This window comes from Phaseolus vulgaris, chromosome 5 (assembly GCF_000499845.2).
Source record: "Phaseolus vulgaris cultivar G19833 chromosome 5, P. vulgaris v2.0, whole genome shotgun sequence".
NCBI lineage: Eukaryota > Viridiplantae > Streptophyta > Magnoliopsida > Fabales > Fabaceae > Phaseolus > Phaseolus vulgaris.
The window spans coordinates 18,890,947-18,897,375 of NC_023755.2; positions in this window are offsets into that span (position 1 = coordinate 18,890,947).

A 6,429-nucleotide genomic window follows, 5' to 3' on the forward strand; every position below is an offset into this window, starting at 1 on the left:
TTCGTGTCAGCTAGCGGAGAAAAGGGGCATCCCTATTTTCAGTGTCTGCGGCGCAATAATAAGTTCGTTTGGACGAAAGAGTGCGAGGAAGCTTTCGTCAAACTGAAGGAGTATCTGGCGAGCCCGCCGGTTCTGTGCAAACCGCTGGTGGGAATCCCTCTCAGGTTGTATTTTGCTGTAACTGAGAGGGCGGTGAGTGCGGTGCTCGCCCAGGATCAAGATCAGGCTCAGAAGCCTATTTATTTTGTGAGCAAGGTGTTGCAGGGCCCAGAAACGAGATATCAGGCCCTGGAGAAGGCTGCACTGGCCGTGGTATTTTCGGCGAGGAGGTTGCGCCACTACTTCCATAGTTTCACAATACTGGTGATGACTGACCTGCCCATCCAGAAGGTCTTGAAGAAACCTGACGTTGCGGGAAGGATGGTGAAGTGGGCCGTAGAGTTGTCAGAGTTTGATATTAAATATGAGCCCCGAGGCCCGATCAAGGGGCAAATCTTTGCAGATTTCGTGGTTGAGCTCTCATCAGAGGCGACGCGGGTTGAAGGAGACGATTTCCGTTGGGTACTTTCAGTGGATGGATCGTCGAACCAGCAGGGCAGCGGTGCTGGAGTCATATTGGAGGGACCCAACGGCGTGCTGATCGAACAATCTTTGAGATTCGCCTTCAAAGCCAGCAACAATCAAGCAGAGTATGAGGCGCTGATCGCCGGGATTCTGCTGGCCAAGGAGATGGGAGCTAGGGTGCTGATGGCTAAGAGTGACTCGCTGCTAGTCACGGGGCAGGTAACAGGCGAGTTCCAGGCTAAAGATCCACAAATGGCGGCTTACTTGGCGTACGTGCAGGAATTGAAGAGTTCCTTTGCCTCCTTTGAAGTAGTACATGTGCCCAGAGAGCAGAATGCCCGAGCTGACTTGCTTGCTAAGCTCGCCAGCTCAGGCAAGGGGGGTAGGCAGAGGACGGTGATTCAAGAAACTCTGAAGACGCCAAGGGCATTTGTAGCAGATCACCTGGTCCTTCAGATAAGCAAGTCGACGAAGAAGGCAGCGAGAAGCCATAAGTCCTTGACGCAAGAAACTCTGAGATCGCCGAGAATTAGAGCATGTCGAGGAGAGAAGGTGAATGTGATGCAGGTCTGCGCCACCCATGATCCAGACACTTGGATAACACAGTACAAGCGGTGCCTGGCAGATGGCCTCCTCCCACTGGATCCGTCAGAAGCTAGGAAGGTAAAGAAAAATTCCAGCAAGTACACATTGATTGATGGCGATCTGTACAGGTTTGGGTTCACTCACCCACTCCTGGAATGCGTACACGGCGAGAAGTGCACGAGGATCATGGCAGAGCTCCACGAGGGTATATGCGGAAGCCACGTTGGGGGTCGAGCTCTGGCCGCGAGGACTCTCCGTGCGGGCTACTACTGGCCATCGATGAGAGAAGATTGCAAGAAGTATGCCCAGTGTTGCAAACAATGCCAGCAGCACGCCGATTGGCACAAGGCACCTCCCGAGGAGTTGAAGTCGATCTATAGCCCTTGGCCGTTTCATACTTGGGGAATCGACATCCTGGGACCTTTCCCGCTGGCGATCAGGCAGATGAAGTACTTGGTGGTGGCGATTGAGTATTTCACCAAGTGGATTGAAGCAGAACCAGTGGCCCAGATCACCGCACACAAGATCGAAGGTTTCGTGTGGAAGAACATCGTGTGCCGGTTTGGAGTGCCTAAACGCCTGGTGTCGGATAATGGGACGCAGTTTGCAAGCCACCTGTTGAAGAAGCTTTGCGAAGGGGTGGGAATTCAACAAGTGTTTGCATCCGTCGAGCACCCTTAGACAAATGGCCAGGTGGAGTCAGCTAATCGGGTGTTGTTGAGAGGTTTGAAGAGAAGGCTTGAGAAAGCCAAGGGAAGTTGGGCTGAGGAGGTGCCCCGTATAGTCTGGGCGTACCACACCACCGAGCAGTCAGGAACCCATGAGACCCCGTTCAGCTTGGTCTATGGGTGTGATGCCATGATTCCAGTGGAGATCCAGGAGAGCTCGCCGAGATTCCAGAACTTCGTAGAGGAAGACTCGAATGAAGAGAGAAGGCTGAACCTGGATCTACTGGATGAGGTCAGGGAAGAGGCGAGGTTGAAGGCTGAAGCCGTGAAGAGAAGGGTTGAACGAAGATACAACTCGAAGGTGATGCCAAGGAAGTTTAGAGAAGGCGACTTGGTGATGAGGAAGGCCCACCAGTACGAGATGGAGAATAAACTGTCACCCAAGTGGACTGGACCGTTCAGAATAACCGAGGCGCTCGGGAACGGCGCCTACCGCTTAGAGACGCTGGAAGGAGGGGCGATTCCTCGCACCTGGAACGCCACACACTTGAAGTTGTACTATAGTTAAGAGCTTTGTAAGTAAAGACAAACACAAAGTCATATTACAATGTCTCTGATGAAACAGTTTGAAGGGGGCACTCTTTTTTTCCCTAAGGAGGGTTTTTAACGAGGCCACCCAATAAAAGGAAAGTTTTCGAAGTACAAGGCGTTTTCAGATTGCATGTGTGCTATTTTCCAAAAGTTTTGAAGAAAGACCTTGTCACTTGTACGTGATTTAAGGCAAGTAAAGATATATCGCGTGCTTTCTAAAAAGTTTTTAAGTCCTCATCGTTTTTCGGCGATTGGAGGCACCAGTTAAAGTTTTTAAGTCCTCATCGTTTTTCGGCGATTGGAGGCACCGGTTAAAGTTTTTAAGTCCTCATCGTTTTTCGGCGATTGGAGGCACCAGTTAAAGTTTTTAAGTCCTCATCGTCTTTCGGCGATTGGAGGCACCAGTTAAAGTTTTAAAGTCCTGATCGTCTTTCGGCGATCGGAGGCACCAGATGAAAGACCTCAACGCCCTCGCGCGTTCTGAGGCAAGATAAAGACCTCCTCGCCGTCAAGCGAGTGCAGGCGAGGAAGAGTAAAAAGTCCTCCGTGTTTCTGGGGGCGAGAAGATGTAACCCCTGGGGCAATGTAGAGGCAAGTTAAAGACCTTCTCGCCGATGAGCGAGTTCAGGCAAGTTAAAGACCTTCTTGCCGATGAGCGAGTTCAGGCAAGTTAAAGACCTTCTCGCCGATGAGCGAGTTCAGGCAAGTTAAAGACCTTCTCGCCGATGAGCGAGTTCAGGCGAGTTAAAAACCTTCTCGCCGATGAGCAAGTTCAGGCGAGTTAAAGACCTTCTCGCTTACATGCGAGCTTAGGCAAGATAAAATCCTTCTCGTCTCGAACGAGTTCAGGTATGGTGCAGAGGGTGGAAGAAGTTTGGAAGGTGGCTAAGGTAGGTTCGAAGAGAACGCCTAGTTAACCGGTCTTTTGTTCTGAAGTTCAGGGAGGCAAAGAAGGATCCCAAAAGGCGTTTCTACCCCCAGATAAAGAAACAATGGCCAAAGCATGAGGCTAGAAAGAAGCTGATATCACCAACAGTCTTTGGCGATCAGGAAGAGCTCGAACAGCGGCGGGAAGGTTAAAAGACCTGTTTGATGAAGCAGGTCGAGTGGAGCGGTGTTTAAGCCAGCAACTGAGTTACAGTTCATTGCTTGAAGGATATTTTTACGATAAGGTTAATTGCCTTAAGGTTACGAATTGTTAAGTGTTTGTTGCTTAGGGCTGAAGTGATCCGAAGCAGTTAAGTCAAAGGTTGTACCTACAGTTTTCCTAAGTCATTTCTTTGAAATTAAACAAGCAAGGAAAGTTGAAGCGAGTGAAAAAGTTATAAAAGGAAAAACGTAAACCTTTGTCATTAACAGATAGCAGTGAATAACAGTTCGGAACATATATGCGAGGGGACATAAAAGTTTATTACAAGTTATAATACAAGGAAAAGCATAAAGGTAGCAGATGAAGAAGAGTTGATTAATCTTCAGCAGGAACGACTTTTCCATCCACCACCTCATTGTTCAGCGACACCATGCTGAGATCCAGGTCGGGGAATAGGCAAGCAAATTGTTCCCGCGCAGCTTCGAATCCAGCAGCCAGAATTTGAGCAGAATTTAGCTTGAGTTCTTCAATTTGTTTCTGAAGTTCCTCAATCCGCTTCTTGAGGTCTTCAGTTTGCTCTTTCAGCTCTTTATTCTGTTGCTCCAGCTCTTCAACCTGTTTTTTGAGTTGTTCGTTGGTCTCTTGAGCCTGGAGAAGGTCTTCAGTAACCTTCTTGGATTCCGCTTGTGCTTGGGCCAATTCAGCAGCCACCTTTCCCTTCTCTTTGTTGGCCTCGGCAAGATCAGCCATGGCGTCGTCCCTCGCCTTTTCCACTTGCCCAAGGAATTTCTCTCGGTCGACTGACCTCTGCTCCAATTTTTGCACCTTAGCGGCGTCAGCTTTCATGAGAGCCTCCAGGTCAACCACCCTGACGCGAAGAGGCACAATCTTGCTCTCCAGTTCGACCTTCTCTTGAGCAAGTTGATGCACCTTGTGGCGAAGGTCCGTGGCCTCCTTGCGCGCTAGCCTGAGCTCGGTGTTCATTGCATCCTCCACTCGGGAGTGTTCGATTTCTGCGAGCGTCAGGCTGAAAGACAACTTCTCCACCTCGACCCTCATGGTGCTGTTTTCGGTTTTGAGGTTGAAGAGGTCGTCTTGGAGCCTCCTGGTTGAGCCCTCCACAGCCCTGGTTATGATCGCCGGGATATCTTCCGCTATGGTTTTCAGCTTGGCAGTTAGAGGCTCCCACATCCTTGTGACCTCCAAAGGGAGGTTTGCTGCTTGGAGAGGCACCAGGTGAGCTTGTTGTTGGTTCTCGTCACCACCTTCCTTAGCGGGTTCTTCAGTAGGCGCTTCCTGGCGTGGCGACGGCATCGGGGACTCGGTGATCAGAATCGGAGAGGTATGAGCAACCTCATCCCCGATTGGAGCAGCTTCTGCAGCTGAGGCGTTTGAAGGGAGACCCCCTCCAGCTGACACATATGGTGTAGAGGCGCTTGGGGGGTCCTCCATGAAGTTTGGTTCTGGGGCCTCAGTTGCAGGTGGCGCAGTGGCCAGTGGGACCGCTTGGACTGGAGAGGCAGGAGCCTGTGGGGGTGGCGATGACGGAGGAGGAGCAGGCGTCGATGGAGGTGTTGAGGTTGGAAGAGGGGGTGGAGCAGGCGGTGAGGAAGGTGCCACCCTCTTCCTCTTTGAGACCAAACCGTCTTCGGTGGCCTCGTCATCTTCTTCCTCTTCCTCATGGATCACCTGAGGGGCTTTCCTTTTAGGTCTCTTGAGGACCATTTTCTTGCGTTGGGCGGGTTCCTTGGGTGGTGATCGCCCTTGGACGATGGCTGTCTCCACCACCGAGTTGGGCACCGTTTGAGAACCCGTCGCCAACCCGTGGTTTCGGGCGAGCGCCTTCAGTTCAGCGAGCATGCCTTTGCCCAACATGTTGTCTGCATGGAACGAAAATGCATGGGTTAACTCAAGGAAAAAATAAGTGCATAAGGTAGTAAACAGCAAAGCAGATGATATGTGCAGGAAAGGTAAAACCAAAGTCTTGCGCATAACGCACAAGACGCCCAGAAACAGCTAAACAAAAGCAGTATCAAAACAACAGTTTAATGTCCTAACCTATTCGAATTTCTAGCTGGTCTTCATAAAATTCGAAACAGATCAAGGTGGTGGTAAGGAAAGTAATGTTAGCGTCCGCCACCCTTTTCCAGAAGAGACAGAGATCTCTGTCCAATGCTCCCATGCTGTCAGGACTTCTGGGTCTCCTGAAGCAGCTCTTAGACTCTTTCTTCCCCTTGTCCACCCAGTACAAGGGGAAGCCGTCGAGAAGGGAGGCGTCCTTGTCATTCACGCGCACTTGGACGAACTTCCCCTTCCAGTCCTTGTAGGATTGCTGGAAGATAGCAAAGATGGACCTCCCAGCAATCGCGTTCAAGCTAACCCACAGGCGGTCTCCTGGGTGCTTGGCTTCGAAGAGGAATAGGAACACGTCCACCGATGCGGGCAACCCCAGGTGGTCGCACATCACTTGAAAAGCTCGAACAAACGCCCAGCTGTTGGGGTGAAGCTGGGCGGCGGCAATGTTGAGCTCGGTTAGGAGTTCCCTCTCGAATCGGGTGAAAGGGAACTTGAGCTTCACCTTCTTGAATAAAGTCGTGTAGACGAAGCAGAAGGGCCCGTCGGCGCTCACCTTGTCATCGGCGCAAATGGGCAGATCGGGGGGGCAAGGCAGCAACATCATCTTCTCGTCGTGTTCCTTGTGAAAAGATTGATGAAGCTCATCCCCCTTAGTTAGCCGCAAAACTGCTCCCGCAGTGTTCACAGAGGATGTCTCCCTCAGAAGGGTCGAGTTGGCCCAGGGATACAAGGTTTTGAAGTCTGGCAGGGGAACAGGGGCTCCTCCGGCGATAGGTGGAGTCGCCTGGGCCAGGACAGGACGGGAAGACGCAGGCCTCTCAGCCTGCGAAGATGAAGCGCCACGAACTTGTGGTG